The following is an 18006-nucleotide window of genomic DNA, read 5'->3' as shown; positions in this document are numbered from 1 at the left end:
ACTGCTCCATAGGGTTTCCAAGGAGCAGCTTGGTGGATTCAAACTGCTGACCTTTTGGTTAGCAGCCGAGCTCTTAACCATTGCACCGCGAGGGCTCCTGGGCACCAACTAGCAGTTGGTAAATGATGGATGAATAAGGACCTGAATGAAAGAGTGAATAAATGTTGGTGAAATGATCTCAAATCAATGAAGTTCAGACCAAGAAGCTATAAAATTCAAGCTTTCAGAGTGGGACTCAGAAAAGAGGGAGAGGCAAGAAAATGGAGAAAAAAGAACAAGAACATAAGGATCATGATTTACTGAATGGCAGGTAGGGGACCTAGGTTCTATTGAGATTGGTGTCTTCCTTGTGTGTGACTTTGGCAATAAGCCTCACTTTTCTGAGCCTCAGTTTCCTCAACTGTAAATTGAGGTGTCTCCACCCAATAACATTAAAGCCTTTTCTGGTCCCAAATTTCAGAATGTCATGGATTCACAGACCTGAACAAATGAAGGTCCTAGCTATATCAGGCATGAGTGTAGCAGTTATGGGTACAGGGCATTGGGGAGGGCTTCTTGGAAATTTTGACATTAGAAAGGGTTCTTCATGCCCAAAGAAGTTGGGCCTATACTCATGTCTTGACTAAATGGCACTGCTTTCCTGAAACCACGCTTGGGAATCTTGATTCCTGCATAATTTGACAGATAACCTAAGAGATGCCCCAGTACCCACTGTACTTTTTATATTCCTAATTATAAGTGCAAATGTGCTAGTAATTGTGGAGATAAGTTCTTTACAGGCATGATCTCATTTTGTCCTCACAACAACCCGAGAGGTAAGCGCTATACTTTATTATCCACATGCTGCAGATGGGTAGAGAGGGCTCAGAGAGGTTAAGTGGACCTCCCCAAATCATTTAGCTAGGAAGTGATAGAGGCTGTATTTGAACCGAAAGAAATCTGCCTCCAATTCCCATGTTGTTTCTATATTACCACGCTGCACAAGTCTCAAGGTCTGCACAAAAAGAGTTTCCACCGTCCCCACCCATTTATGGGCATGTCAAGTGGTTAACGATATATCCCAATTCATGTTTTCTATTTCTTTGTAATTTATAGCCCATTTGCTTCCAAAAACAGATCTGAAGTAACTCAAAATTTCATAACACTTAATATAGGACAGTTTTTAAAAAGTAAAGAATACACACATACACACACACAAATGAATGCAGGTTTAAAAAACGGTGAAAACGGCAAATATTTGTAGTCTAGTCAACAGTAATCACCAATGTCAGGTTCCTGCTTTTGTTACTGTACTACAGCTATATGTCTCCATTGGAAGAAGCTGGGGTAAAGGTACATGAGATTCTTTGTACTATTTTTGCAACTTCCTGTGAGTCTATAATTATATCAAAATAAAATATAATTAATAAATAAGATTAAAAGGAATCAAATAATTTAAGATAAAAAATAAATTTTTTCAAGGAACCTGGGATAGTGTGCCACAGATTGCTGGCCCTTCACCTCAAATCTATTTCATCTTTTTCCTGGGCACACAGCTAAACTCTATTTCCCATCCTTCTCTGGAGTTAATAGCCATGTGACTTGAGTTCTAGCCAATAGACTGTGAGGAGAGGATGGTACCACTTCCAGGTCTGGACTATAACAACTTCCCAAATGCCTTCTTCCATGCTCTTTCCCTTCCCATTAACTGACTCCAGATGATGGCCAGATTCTAGGAGGTGGTAACACTACAAAATGGAAGAAGCATGAATAACTGATTAGAGTGTGGAGGAGAGCTCCCCACTGACCTTTCCACCTTGGACCATTACGTGAGTAAGAAACAAACTCTTGGCTTGAAACTACACAAAGAGTTCTAATTGTGTAGACTATATCCATTGATATATACTAGAAATTAAAACTGAGAAATGTTTATAATATTTATTTAATTCATTTAAGAATAAGAATAATAAACCCATTACATGTTAAAATAAAAAGCATATTTGTATTAAAAAATAAATATATTTTCATGGGAGGCAGGAGGAAAAGAGGGGTTAATGGTTAGGGAAAAATTGTTTTGATTAAGGGTAGGTTTGTGGAGCCGATTAGCGTAATTGCTGTCAATTAGTAGTAGGCTTGTAAAAAATTGAATTGGCAAATGTTCTGTGATAGATATTGTCATGAATTGAATTATGTCCTCCCCAAATATGTGTGTATCAGTTTGACTGGGCTGTGATTGCCGGTACTATGTGATTTTCCTGTATGTTGTAAATCCTGCCTCTATGATGTTAATGAGGAAGAATGGGCAGCAGTTGTATTAGTGAGGCAGGACTCAACCTACAAGATTGGATTGTGTCTTGAGGCAATCTCTTGAGATATAAAAGATAGAAGCAAGCAGAGAGACAGGGGGACCTCATACCACCAAGAAAGAAGCACTAGGAGCAAAGCATGTTCTTTAGACCCAGGGTTCCTGTGCAGAGAGTCTCCTAGTCTAGGGGAAGATTGATGAGAAAGACTCCTCCAGAGCTGACAGAGAAAGAAAGCCTTCCTCTGGAGCTGACACCCTGAATTTGGACTTTTAGCCTACTTTACTGTGAGAAAATAAACTCTTTGTTAAAGCCATCCACTTATGGTATTTCTGTTACAGCAGCACTAGATAACCAAGACAGATATATTTAAAACAATGACAAAAAAAAAAAAAAAAGACAGAGAGAGAGAAAAGCTGCCGAGGCTGCTTAACGTACAATCAAGTACCTCGTGGAATTTGGTTCCTTGGTTTGGAGGTTTAAGGTCATGATTTCATGGAATATCCCAGTTAATTGGCCTAATAACATGTTTAGAGAACCTGTTTTAACTTCTAGTTCAGCACATAGTGTCTGAGGTCTTCAAAGCTTGGCAAGGGGCCACCCAAGGCACAACAATTGGTCTCTATTCAGCTGGAGCAACAGAGAATGAAGGAGAGTCAGGAATAAGAGGAGGGCATGGAATGTGTGGATAACTGCCTCTGTGAACAGCTGCCTCCTTTGCCATGAGACCAGAAGAACTGGATGGAGCCCAGTTACCATTACTAAACATTTTGATCCAAGATTCCTTAGAAGAATCCTGATTAAAAGCGGGAAAATGCAAAACAGGCTTTCAAATTCTCATGGATTCCAGACTTTCTGGAGCTGTGGAAGGTGGATGAATCCCTAAAACCATTGCCCTAAGATAATCTAGAAGGTGTGTTCCTTATAGGTAGCATATTGATGGATCCTGTTTTTTTTTTTTTTTTAATCCATTCTGTCACTCTGTGTCTCTTTAGGTGTGCATTTAGTCCGTTTACATTGAGCGTAATTATTGATAGGTGTCAGTTTATTGCTGTCATTTCATAGTCTTTTTTGTGGTGCGAAAACTTTCTTTGTTCCTCTTACTCTCCTGTGCTGAGGTCCTTTTGCGATGTGGGTGGGGCAAATCCAAGCAGCACGGACGCTGCACTTTCCAGCTAGCAGGGCCACTGCAGCAGCCCGGAAGGTCAGAGGTAGAGCAGTGGGGAGAGAATGAGGGGTGGGAAAGCATGTATCGCTGGTTACCAGGTGCTATGTCTCCTGCTAGGAGCTCCATGAAGCTGCTTTCCCATGCTCCCTGTCCGCTGATCCCCGACAGGAGTCCAAGATGGCAAATTTCTGCTGTGTCAGCTGATAAGGCATCTCTGCAGTTACCTCTCCTTGCTCTCTGTCCTCTGTCAGTTTCTTATTCCATTTGGTGTTTGGCTGCATTCTTTATCTCTTCATTTGACACTTCAGGTTCCAGGAATGATATTTGTCTCTGTTTTACTTAGTTTTTCGGGTCTTTACTGTGGAGGAATGGCGTGGTGCTTCTGTCTATGGCACCATGTTGGCCGGACGTGACCTGAGATAATCTTTAAAACTTAAGCCAAAAATATCCCCTGAAGTCTCTTTAAAAACAAATAATAATTTAGCCTAACTAGTGAAAAATGTCTACTTTGAGCATTATGCTCTTTTAAGAACTATCTATATGGGATCAAATTGATGGAGCAACTTGAAAGATGATGAGTTGGAATCAACATGGCGGCAATAGGTTTTGTTCGGTTTTTGGTGTAGGGGCCATGAGTTTATTAATGACAGAGGAACAACTCAGAAAAGGGGGTAAAAATGCTTGCACACCTTGAAGAATGTAATCAGCATCACTAAATTGTACACATAAGAACTGTTGAATTGCTGTTATGTTTTGCTGTGTATATTCTCAACAATAAAATAAAATTTAGGAGAAAAGGTAAATAAATTTTTTTAAGTTTTTATTTTTTTTCAAATCCTTTTAATGCCTGGCTTAATAGAAGACATCTGTTTCCACATTAAATCTATGAAATAAATTGTTTTTGTTGAAGTATATTAAAAAAAAATCCAGCCTCACATAGGTATATAGTTGAAAAAGGAGTGGTATTTTAATAGCCTTTTCAGATGATGGTGCATATTCTTCTTTAATACTACATCCAAACTCAACAAGTGATAGTTCAAAGGTTAGTTGCAATGTGAAACCTGGACCTTACTAATGACCTTTTTGTACTCTGTACATTAAAATTATTGGACTGTCTTGTACTGTGAATGGGTCTTTAACTCATGCATGATTTTGTAGCATCATTCATTGGTCATTTGGAAACTGTGGCTCACTGAGGTATGCAGATCTTACCCAATGTTAACACTTTGCATTACACATTTTTTTAAAAAATCGTATTTGCTAATATCACCACCAATGTTATCAGAAAAGTCTTCCAGTATTGTGAAAGCGTAACATTCATAATGGTAGATAAAAGTTTTCCTAAGTTCTAATTTTCACTTGAAAGATTGAGTATTATATCACTGACAACAAATATTGTCCATTTGCTTTCCTTAAAGTGACAAGCTCATTTCTGTCATTTTCAGGAAAAATGTTTGCCTAATGCCCAGGTCTGAATAACAATAGTTTGTCTGTCTGTCGCTCTTTCAGGTAAAACTGATATTCTATGGGAAAAGCATCCAGTTCGTTCACATCCAGTTCACAACTCAATTGCATCAGTGCTTCCCCCAAGACAACCATCCCACTTCAATACGCAGCAGCAGTGCTTTATGCGTCCTTCCCATTTCATCACACAGAATATTAAAACAACATGCATTCAAGGGAGTGATTTAATAATGTTAATCATTTTTACCACATTCATAAGTAAGACTGGCATTTCTTTTTACCGAAGTGTATGTTTTATGATGGTAAGCACATGGTTTAAAATCAGGAAAGTTGTGCGTCAGGGTTGTATTCTTTCACCATAACTATTCAATCTGTATGCTGAACAAATAATCCAAGAAGCTGGACTATATGAAGAAGAACATGGCATCAGAATTGGAGGAATACTCATGAACAGCCTGCGATATGCAAATGACACAACCTTGCTTGCTGAAAGTGAAGAAGGCTTGAAGCACTTATTGATGAAGATCAACGACTACAGCCTTCAGTATGGATTATACCTCAGCATAAAGAAAACAAAAATCCTTACAACTGGACCAATGAGCAACATCATGATAAACAGAGACAAGATTGAAGTTGTCAAGGATTTCATTTTACTTGGACCCACAACGAACACCCGTGGAAGCACGAGTCAAGAAATCAAACAATCCGGTGCATTGGGCAAATCTGCTGCAAAAGTCCTCTTCAAGGTGTTAAAAAGCAAAGATGTCACCTTGAAGACTAAGGTGTGCCTGACCCAAGCCATGGTATTTTCAATCATGTCATATGATGCAAAAGCTGGACAATGAATAAAAAAGACTGAAGAAGAACTGATGCATTCAAATTATGGTGTTGGTGAAGAATATTAAATACACCGTGAACTGGCAGAAGAATGAAAAAGTCTGTCTTGGAAGAAGTACAGCCAGAATATTTCTTAGAATAGAGGATAGTGAGACTTTGTCTCACTTACTTTGAACATGTTATCAAGATGGACCAGTCCCTAGAGAAAGACATCATGCTTGGTAAAGTAGAGGGTCAGCAAAAAAGAGGAAGACCCTCAACAAGATGGATAGACATAGTGGATGCAACAAGGAGCTCAAACAGCAAAAACTGTGAGGATGGTGCAGGGCAAGGCAGTGTTTCATTCTGTTGTACATGGGTCACTATGAGTCGGAACTGACTCAACAGCACCTAACAACAACATGTTGGTAAAAATATATAATGCCAATAAGGACCACAGGATATTTGGTGCCACTGTCTTGATTCATGCTTAGAAGCCACCACTGCTTTTGCATCATTGGGGAAACAGTGAAAAAGGCAAATAGAGTCTTATGAAAATAGTTTTGACCTTATGAACTCCCGGAAGCACTTCACTCCCCCAGCGTTCCACAGACCAGGCTTTGTGAACCACTCAGGAGAGGCAGGGTAACCTTAAATTAATTTGTTCTCTTCTCTCTCTCTCTCACTCTTTAATCTTTGTCATTAGTTGTCTCAGCTTAGCTGTTGGCCGGTTCTAAAAGAAATGGATTCAAGGATAACACATTGGCTTTCTTTGATACCTTCAGAAGAAAGACGGAAAATATAAACTGGAATTATAACCATTATCCTTCTCTTTCTTTGATGGTCCTCAGAATGATATATTTTGTCTTAGGAAAAAAAAAAATGGCCAGACTTACTGCACCAGTGAAGGCTGGAGGAACCCTCAAGATTATTGCCCTGGAATACCCTTTAAACTTGGAAATTAAACCGCTCCCAGAGGTTTCAGTTCAGTTCAGTTTCACCTTTCAGCCATGTGACAAATCGGCCCATAAAATAAATAATATCGTCCATGAGTGCTATGCTTCTCCAAATAATCATCTAGATTAAACCAGACAGTAAACATTGTCCCCAGACCAAACGTGAGCAGGTGAGGAGTACGGGGAAGTTAGATTACAGAGCAAGCAGAACAGAAACGCCGAGAATGCTAATACATTGTGAAAACGTAACCCATGTCACTGAACCATACGTATAAAAAAAAAATTTTTTTTTTAGGAGACTGTTAAATGAGAACCTAATTTACTGTGTAAACTTCTACCAAAAACACAAATATCTTTTAAAAAAAGAAAAAACAAGGCCAAAAAAATGACATATTTTGGTATATTTTTGTCTTATTTTATGAGGCTTTCTTTTTTTTTTTTCTCTTCTTGTTCTGTTTCTTTCATTTATTTATTTATTTTATTAATGTACTGGTGCTGGGTACTGGTGTTAGTAACAACCAAAAAAAAAAAAACTAAACCCATTGTCATCGAATTGATTCAGACTCACAGCAACCCTATAGGACAGAGTAGAACTGCCCGGTAGAGTGTCCAAGTAGCACCTGGTAAATTGAAACTGCTGACCTTTTGGTTAGCAGCCATAGCTCTTAACTAGTATGCCACCAGGGTTTCTGAATTTCATAACAAGAATTCCAGCAGTCCCAGAGGCTTCTGGAAAATTCTTGAACTGAAATGGAAAGGAATTTCCCTTCTCTGGTAAAGCTGCCCAATTATTTCTATCCGATTAAAATAACTACGTGTAGCAAGGTCACAAGATCTACAGTGATAAGAGAAGCCCCCACGGAAGGGAATCCCTGAGCCTCTCATTTTTCTATGCTAGAGAGATTTCATTTTCTCTTTTTCTGCTCTTTTCCTACTCCCAGCTTTCAAACTCCCTTCTGGGGCCCCTACCTGATCCCTGAATCTGATTATCCTTCCTTCTTCTTGGTTAAACTGACTGTGGAAATCTCACAAGATTCTAGTACTTGCTCCTCTGGTATTTGTTATCCAGGCTTTATTATATAGTTCTTTGTGTGTATTTATTCTTGCTGATTTGGGAATTTGACTTGGACCTGTGGTATTTGCTACTCTTCACCTCCTATTCTGCCAGTTTGCTTGAATGGTTTTGAGATTAAAGCCTTAATCAACTCCTCACTGTAGCATGTGTGGTCTGCCACTTTTTTTTTGGAGTGATATCGTGGTTCATATCACTCTCCACCCCCCCACCCCCACCCCAAGAACTGCCTTACTTACCTTTAGAAATGGGACCAGCAGCCATTTTTTGTCATCAGTGACCCTACCTAACCATGGCTGATTGGGCAAGCGTGGGCACTTCACCTGAGCATGGCTAGTCAGAATGTTTCTCCCTAGAATTTGGAATTGGACATAAAACAGATGAGCCCATTTTTGCCAGTTGCTTGACCCAAAGGTGGGCAAGCTCAGGAGCTATGATGAGCTGTACTCCTCCACGTGGGCAGAGACATCTAGGAGGCTGGTCTGCAGAGGGGCAGGCAGGAAGCAAACGTGCACAGAGGAGGAGAGCCGGAGATCTCACAGCTTTGGGGAGTCAGATGAATCTCCCCTTAGTCCCCAGCCTCTGCCCAGCTCCTGGTCTCAGGCCCTGGAAAGCCTGTTTCCTTTGGTTTCTAGGGTAGCTCCTCGACTTCTCGAACTCCTCCTTTTTGCTTAAACTAGCTCCAGCTTGACTACAACCCACATTACCCCTCCTGCCCACTAGGCGTATCCTTCTGGACACAAATGGCCACTGCTCTCAGAAGCCCTTTCTGTCCCTTCCAGGCAGTGAACCACTTCCAGAGTAAGCCAGGGTTCCTCTACTGCCACATTCACACTGTACTACCACACTTACCTCTCATCACTGCCCTCAAGCCCATGAGCATTACTGGTTTTCTCATCTATTAGACTTGAGCCCTCAAATGGCAGTGACAATGTCCCATTCAAACCCTTCCACTAATGCCTAGAACAGTGCATGGAGCCTAAAAACAAAACAAAAAATCCATTGCTGTTGAGTCGAATCTGACTCATTGCGACCTTATAGGACAGAGTAGAACTGTCCCATAGAGTTTCCAGGGAGTGCCTGGTGGATTCACACTGCCAACCTTTTGGTTAGCAGCCTTAGCACTAACCTAGTAGGTGCTAAATGTGTTTTTTTGGACGAATGAATCTGTGAGATAATGAATTAATGAGTGGGGAAATCATTTGACTACTATTCAATGACTCATTCAATTTTGCAAGTTCAAAGTTTTTTCAACTGCCAGAAAGAACTAGAATGCAAGCACCATGGGAGCAGGTACTCCTGGTTTTGTCACCAGTATGTCCCCAGCACACAGCACAGTGCCCAGCATATCCAGATGCTCAACTCATTGAATGAATGAGTTCGTAGGTATGCAAGGAAAGAGAAGTGGGAGTGTTTGGGCTGTAGGTCTTGCCCATGAATAGTAATCTTCCATACTATCCATAATTTTTCCCATTCCTTGGCTTAAGAAAGCCTACTACAGAAGGAAATCAAGTGGTCATTCGAGTTACAGACCCCTGGGTTGCCCTATTCGTATCCCATTACTGCATTCTGAAGCAAAGCAAATGATCCCCCTGAAGTTCTGTTTGCTCCTCCTCTTTCTTTCATAATCTTGGGGCAGAGTTCATTTCTCTGGCAGTAACTTGCTCCCTGCTGAGTTCTCTCTCCTCCTCTGTTTCTCTTTCTCTCACTCCACACGTTCTCTTCTGCTTAGCCAGGGCTCTTATAGTCCTTTCCCCCACCTCTTGACGTCCATTCTGACCAGAGGCCCCTGATAAACTCGTTGCGCTGGCTCTGGCTGGGTTGGGAGAAAGAAGTAAGTGTGATTCTATTAATTCTCATAATAGATGTTTACTGAGTGCTCGCTCTGTCTGGCATATTCAGGAGTTACTGGGAATACAGACTTGAATTCCACGATCTCTGGCGTCAAACAACTTAAGTTCATAGAGAAAACAGATATTCAATTCCCATGGGATTAGGGACAATGCGCCACCGCAACCACCAGAAATGTGTCTAAATGAGATTTTAAAGAGACCTCTCAAATAACTATGGATGTATGCACAAATTTAGATAAAGTTAGGCAAAGCTAGGAGGCTTGTAACAACATGATATTTGATAGTCAAACACATTAGACCCAAGTTAAATATGTGATGGCAGCATAATAATTAGACTCATCCAACAAACGTCTGTGGTGTGCTCTGGTGCTCACAGGCCAGGTACTGCACTGGGTGCTGAGCCCCTGTCCACTATCTAGTGTGGGGAGGGGGCTCAATGGCCAAACCATCAGAGAGGCAGCCTAGCACAGTGCTTCCGGGCAGGGACTCTGGATGCAGTCTTCCTCACTCCCTCTTCCCCTTTCTGCTGGTTGACCGTGGACAAGTTGTTTGACCTCTCTGTGCCTCAGTTCCCTAACCTGTAAAATGGGACTCATAACGGTACCTACCTCATAGGCCTGCTTTGAGAATTAAATATTTGTAAAGTACTTAAAACAGTGCCTGGCACATGGCACGGTATGATTGGGTAAATAAATAATTTTGTGAGCATCCACATGTGCCTGGCATTGCAAATGAGGTTTCTGGTAAGATTTTATTACTGGCCCCAGTTTTACCCCCTCCCTCTCTGAGTCGGAGTCGACTCGATGGCAACAGGCCCCTCAATCCACACCCATTGCACGTAGCTCTGCAACTGCTCCACAAACAGCGGCGTCTGCTTCTCTACCCCTGGACTTTGGGCTCGCTCATGTGGCTTGTCTGGCTAATAGGATGTTGTTGTCATTAGTTGCCGTCAAGTCCCTTCTGACTCATGACTACCCCAAGTGTGCAGAGTAGAACTGCTGCATAGGGTTTTCAAAGCTCTGACCTTTCAGAAGCAGATCTCCAGGCCTTACTTTAACCAAAAAAAAAATTCATTGCCATCAAGTCAATTCTGACTCATAGTGACCCTATAGGACAAAGTAGAACTCCCCCATAGAGTTTCTGAAAGTGCAATCTTTATGGAATCAGACTGCCACATCTTTCTCCTGCAAAGCCACTGGTAGGTTTGAACCACCGACCTTTTGGTCAGCAGCCACACACTTAATCACTGCACCACCAGGGCTCCTTAGCCCTTACTTTAACAGATGTGAAACCAGTCAAAGTGTGAAGTGTGCTGGTTGTGTGTGCCCTCTTGAACGTCTCTGAACATCATGAGAGCATGCTGGGGCTAGCTGCTGGTCCTAGGGGCAGGACAGAAATGCAGAGACCACAGCCACCCAGGCTGACCTGCAAACACCTAAAGAGAACTAAACACTTACTGTGTATGCCCTGAGATTTTGAAATGTTTGTATGCAGCAACAATAGACTAATAGAAGGTTAATTGAGATTATTTAATGACATGGGGAAATAAATTATTAAGTGGTAGCAAAAGCAAGTAACTAAACAATTTATACAGTGAGATCCTATTTTTATTTAAATGTGTGTGTATATGTATGTGTATATATATATCTATATATATGTTATATATAGATATATATCTACATCTCCCTGGTGGCATAGTGGTTAAGAGCTCAGCTGCTAACCCAAAGGTCAGCAGTTCAAATCCACCAGCAGCTCCTTGGAAATTCTATGGGGCAGTTCTACTCTGTGCTATAGGGTCACTATGAGTTGGAACCAACTCGACGGCACCTAACAACAACAACACACACACACGTTGGTGTTCACACACATACACACACACACACATATTGCTGTTAGCTGCCATTGAGTCAACTTATGTACAACAGAACAAAATGTTTCTTGGTCCTGCATCATCTTCACAATAGCCAGCATGTTTGAGTACATGGGTGAGGCTATTGTGACAATCCAGCTTACCCAGGGTCTCCCTAGACCTCAATGGCCCTATATGTCACCAAACATAATGTCCTTCTTCTCTAGAGATTGATCCGTCTTGATGACATGTCCAAAGCAAGCAAAGTCGGACAATGTTCTGGTGTGATCCTTAAGGTTCTCACTGGCTGATTTTCAAAAGCAGATTGCCAGACCTTTCTTTCTAGTGTGTCTTGGTCTGGAAGCTCTGCAGAAACCTGTCCACCCTGAGTGACCCTGCTGGTATTTGAAATTCAGTGGCATGGCTTCCAGCATCATAGCATCACCTAAGCCACCACTGTGCGACAACTGACAGGCAGGTGGTGGATACAAACAGGTATATATATTCCTAAAAAATATAAACCAAAATGTTAATCACTGATGAAGATTGGGCAACATGATGAACGTAATGAATGCCACTGAATTGTACATGTAAGAAATGTTGAGCTGGCAAATGTTTTGTTGTATATATTTTACCACGACAAAAGAATTAAAAAAAAAAGTTAGTGGTTACTGCTGATTGGTAGTGGGTTTTTTACATTTTGTGTGGTTTTTTTCCTGTGCTTTAAGTGAGCTAAATGGCCATGTTTTTATTTTTGTTTTGTAGCTAGACTGTGAAATGTTGTTTGAGAAGATAGCTAGGTGGATGGTAGCTAGGTAGATTTGACTTTGGCACAGATTGTTTTGTGGTGACCTGGCGTACACCACAGTGGGATTGGCAGCCCCACAGAATGTCTGTGATTGTAGGAGTTTGGAAAATGATTTGTAAGATAGCCTTTCCCAGTGACACAACTTGTTAAGATTCTTTGGGACCCTCTGGACGGTTCCTGTGGGGCTTGGAGTGTCTTATTTAAATAGATTCTGGACACATGCCAGACAGTGCTGCAGCAACGACTCAATTTTAGGCTACACCGTCCCACAGCACTGCACTAGCCTCCCCTCCATGACAGGCCCTGTAGATGGCCCCTGAGAAGCGGGGAGTGCGTGCCTCCAGCCAGACCAGTACAACCTGTGCAGGTCCCGCAGCCTGCGTGCCATCTCACTCTGGGCTCAGAATCCACACTGACATCAAAAGCAGTTTCCAGGCCTTTGCAGGAGAGACTACGATTTCTTCGTTTCTTTCCTTCCTTCCTTCTTTCTTTCCTTTCTTCCTTCTTTCCTTCCTTCCTCCCTCCCTCCCTCTGACTCTCCCTCCTTCCTTCCTTCTTTTTTTCTTTCTTTCTTTTTCCTCCTTTTTCTTTCTTTCCTTCTTTTATTTTTTTCAGTCACTTGTACTGAGGTATAATTTACAGACAATAAAATTCACTCATTGTAAGCATACACATTCAATGAGTTTTTGACAAATGTATATACTCCTTTATCCACCACCACAATCAAGACACAGAATTTTTCCCTAATCCTGAAGGTTCCCTCAGGTCCCTTTGTAGTCAATCCCAATCCCCATTCCTGGCCACTACTGCACTTGTTGACTCTAGATAAGGTTTGCTTTTCTGGCATATTATGTAATGAAATCATGTAGTATGGGTATAAAGAAAACCTCTGGCTTCTTTCATCTGGCACAGTGTTTTTGATATTCATTCAAGTTGTTTCATATACCAGTAGTAGTCCATTCCTTTTTATTGCTTAATAGTAGTTCATTGTACCACTTGATCGACTTTTCTTTGATGGAAAATGAGTGGTTTCTAGCTTCCAGCTATTATGATTAAAGTGTTATTTTATTTTTTTTAGTTCCAGTTGTGCTCTTTCACTTCTCAGTAGCTGTTATGGGGCTCACATGCTTTTGAATGAATAATTTTCTCAGAAGCTTACTTTTGGACTAAGAAAAATAGATCTGTGATCAAACAAATTGACCATTCATTCAACTATCCAATAAACATTTACCTGTCACCTACGACTCTACAGCACACAACAGCAACTATTACTACTAGTAAAAATTTAGTGAAGGGAAAGACAGCACACAGTACAGGGGAGGTCAGCACAATTGGACTAAACCAAAAGCAGAGAAGTTTCCTGAATAAACTGAATGCTTTGAAGGCCAGCGTAGCAGGGGCAGGGGTCTGGGGACCATGGTTTCAGGGGACATCTAAGTCAATTTGCATAATAAAATCTATTAACAAAACATTCTGCATCTCACTTTGGAGAGTGGCCTCTGGGGTCTTAAATGCTAGCAAGCAGCCATGTAAGATGCATCAATTGGTCTCAACCCACCTGGATCAGAGGAGAATGAAGAACACCAAAGACACAAGGTAATTATGAGCCCAAGAGACAGAAAGGGCCACATGAATCAGCGACTACATCATCCTGAGACCAGAAGAACTAGATGGTGCCCGGCTACAACCCATGACTGCCCTGACAGGGAACACAACAGAGAACCCCTGAGGGAGCAGGAGAGCAGTGGGATGCAGACCCCAAATTCTCATAAGACCAGACTTAATGGTCTGACTGAGACTAGAAGGACCCCGATGGTCTTGGCCCTCAGACCTTCTGTTGGCCCAGGACAGGAACCATTCCCGAAGCCAACTCTTCAGACATGGATTGGACTGGACAATGGGTTGGAGAGGGATGCTGGTGAGGAGTGAGCTTCTTGGATCAGGTGGACACTTGAGACTATGTTGGCATCTCCTGCCTGGAGGGGAGATGAGAGGGTGGAGGGGGTTAGAAGCTAGTGAAAAGGACACGAAAAGAGAGAGTGGAGGGAGAGAGCGGGCTGTCTCATTAGGGGGAGAGTAACTGGGGAGTGTGTAGCAAGGTGTATATGGGTTTTTGTGTGAGAGACTGACTTGATTTGTAAACTTTCACTTAAAGCACAATAAAAATTATTTTTTAAAAAATTTAGTAATATTGTTCACTGAGTGCTTAATAAATGTTAAGGGTGCCATGCTAAGAATGTTACTCATTTCTCATGATAGTCCTATAACTGGCCCCAGCTTTAGGTGCTTCTTAAACCATAAAGTGCTATGCAAATAAAGTTGCATTAAAAAAAAGAATTTCCTATATAATTCAGATTTTCATTTATTTATTTTCTTCCCACTCCTCTCCCACTCACTCCAGTTGCTGTAAATTGATGAGGTTTTATTGCATCTCTTCTTTAATCAAGACCAAATAGTCTATGATACTGCTCAGGCTTTTATGTTCATTGGGGTTGAAGTGGAGCCCGGCCGACACTGGGAGGAAGACATTACACTCCTAACATCCCTGGTGTCAGAGCAAGATTGGTATTCTCTCCAGGCCCATGCAGAACACTTATCTTCCAGACACACGATTGAGCCAAGGTGCTGTGTAAGTCAAATAAATAAGTAAAGCACTGGAAAGTCAAGGGCAATTCTGTTCTTATTGGGAACAGGGAAATGTAGTTGACTTTCCCTGAGTTCCTGATGAATGCTAATGCTGGACCAAGGAGTGTGCAAAGAGAAAGGAAAACAAAGGAGTAAGAGAGAGAGACTGTCTTGATTTTAAGGAGTGCAGTTAGTATAAGATCCAGACATAAGCTGGAAGAATAGATGGCAAGAAAATATAAATAAAGGGAGAAAATTAACGTTTATTGTGCCAAGGAATGTGCTAGTCCAGTGGTTCTCAAACTTGGACAGGCAGTAGAATCACCTAAAGGGTTTATTAAAACATAGATTGCTGGGACTCACTCTCAGAGTTTCTGATTCAGTAGGTCTGGAGTAGGACTCAAGAATTTACATTTCTATCAAATTTCTAGCAGGTGACGCTGCTGTTTCAGAGGCTATACTTTGAGATCCACTCAAAGTAGATAATATATGTTAGACATCCGTGTGATCACATTTAAACATTCCAGGGACATCCCCAAAGGACGCACTTCGCTCCTGGCATTGGTTTCTTTGTAGTATAAGGTCCCCCGTCTCTCTGTTTGCATCTATCTTTTATATCTCAAAAGAGATTGGCTTAAGACTCAACCTAATCATGTAGATTGAGTCCTGCCTCATTAACATGACTGTCTCTAATCCTGTCTCATTAACATCATAGAGGTAGGATTTACAACACACAGGGAAATCACATCAGATGGCAAAATGGTGGACAATCACACAATACTGGGAATCACGGCCTAGCCAAGTTAACACACATTTTGGGGAGGCCTCATATCCCAAGAGCCAGCAGAATAGTGCATCATTTGGACCCAGGGGTCCCAGCACTGAGAAGATCTTCGACCGGGGAAGATGGGTGACAAGGACCTTCATCCAAAACTGACACAGAGAAGAAACCTTCCCCTGGAGCTGACACCCTGAATTCAGACTTCTAGCCTCCTAAACTGTGAGAGAATAAATTTCTCTTTGTTAAAGCTATCCACTTGTGGTATTTCTGTTATAGCAGCACTAGATAACCAAGACACTTAAAAAAAAAAAAAGAATCAAATTTATAGTTTAAACCTTTCTACAGAGAAAAATCCAGGGTCAGATGCCCTCACTGGTGAATTCCACCCAACATTTAAAAAAAAAAAAAAATTTTTTTTTTTTAACATTTAAAGAAGAAATAATACCAATTCCATACAAATTCTTCCTGAAGATTGAAGAAGAGGGATTACTTCCCAACTAGTTCTATTAGCCTAAAATTTCACTGAAAGTAAAAGTCTCTAATTCAAGTTGAGGCCAAGGACTGCACCATTATGGGGTGGAAAGAAAAAAAATCACAGTTTCAGAAACACCTGGCAATATGTAATCCCAGGCCTCACAGCAGCCCCATGAAGTAAGGAAGATTCATTTATGTCCCTGTTTTACAGATGAGCAAATAGGTCTGGGGGAGCTCGACCTGCACACCTCTCCTCTGGTGGTAGGAAAGGAAGAAGTAGGAAATACCAAAAATAAATTTAGCCTGTTTCACAATTTCCTTGTGAATGAGGTCAGAAAAAGTTCACCGTCACCAGAGAATGAGTGATAAAGAGGAGCCTTAGAGAAGGGCTCCAGACATGGCGAATACAATCACCTCATGGGCAGTTGTTTTTTGGTTTTTGTTTGTTTTTAATTTTCTATTATAGAAAATCTCAAACTTATTCAAAAGGAAATAGCATATAATGGAGCCCCATACCCTTTACCCAGCCTCAACAATCAACCATCAACCAGTCCTATCCATTTATACCTCTATCTACTTCCCCCAAGACATATTATTTTGAAGCAAATTCCACACATCATATCATTTCATCCACAAATATTTCAATATGTATGTCTAAAACAGGGTCTCTTGACCTCTGTGCTATTGACATTTTTGGATGAATAATTTTTTGTTGTGCAGGACTGTCTTGGGCGATGTAGGATGTTCAGCAGCATCCCTTCTCCCACCCCCAACCCAGTTTTCACAACAAAAATGTCTCTAGACATTGTCAAATGTTCCCTGGGGGCAAAACCTCAAAATGGACAACCACTGCTCTAAAAGAGAAGGTCATTTAAAAAATATATCTATAATAATATTAGAATCAATTGATGTTCAGCCACTTCAGGAGGTAGCATATGATCAAGAGCCAATGGCACTGAAGGAAGAAGTGCAAGCTGGGCTGAAGGCATTGGAGAAAAACAAGGCTCCAGGAATTGACTGAATACCAACTGAGATGTTTCAACACATGATGCAGCATTGGAGGTGCTCACTCGTCTATGCCAAGAAATTTGGAAGACAGCTTCCTGGCCAACCAGCTGGAAGAGATCTATATTTGTGCCACTTCCAAAGAAAGGTGGTCCAACAGAATGTGGAAATTATTGAACAATGTCATTACTATCACATGTAAGTAAAATTTGCTGAAGATAATTCAAAAAACGTTGCAGCAGTACATCAACAGGGAACTGCCAGAAATTCAAGCTGGATTTAGAAGTGGACATGGAACAAAGATATCATTGCTGATGTCAGTTGGATCTTGGCTGAAAGCACAGAATATCACAGAGATGTTTATCTCTGTTTTATTGACTATGCAAAGGCATCTGACTGTGTGGATCATGACAAATTACGGATAACATTGCAAAGAATGAGAATTCCAGAACACTTGATTGTGCTCATGAGGAACATATACATAGAGAAAGAGGCAGTCGTTTGAACAGAACAAGGGGATACTGCATGGTTTAATAACAGGAAATGTGTACATCAGGATCGTATCAGTTCACAATACTTATTCAATCTGTATGCTGAGCAAACAATGCAAGAAGCTGGACTATATGAAGAAGAACATGGCGTCAGGATTAGCGGAAGACTAATTAACACCCCCCCTTTTTTTTTATATGCAGATGACACAAGCTTGCTTGCTGAAAGAGAAGAGGACTTGAAGCACTTACTGATGAAGATCAAAGACTACAGCCTTCACTGCCGTGGCAGGGAGCACAACAGAGAACCCCTGAGGGAGCAGGAGATCAGTGGGATGCAGACCCCAAATTCTCACAAAAAGACC

This window comes from Elephas maximus, chromosome 26 (assembly GCF_024166365.1).
Source record: "Elephas maximus indicus isolate mEleMax1 chromosome 26, mEleMax1 primary haplotype, whole genome shotgun sequence".
Taxonomy (NCBI): domain Eukaryota; kingdom Metazoa; phylum Chordata; class Mammalia; order Proboscidea; family Elephantidae; genus Elephas; species Elephas maximus.
This window is presented reverse-complemented; position numbering follows the sequence as displayed.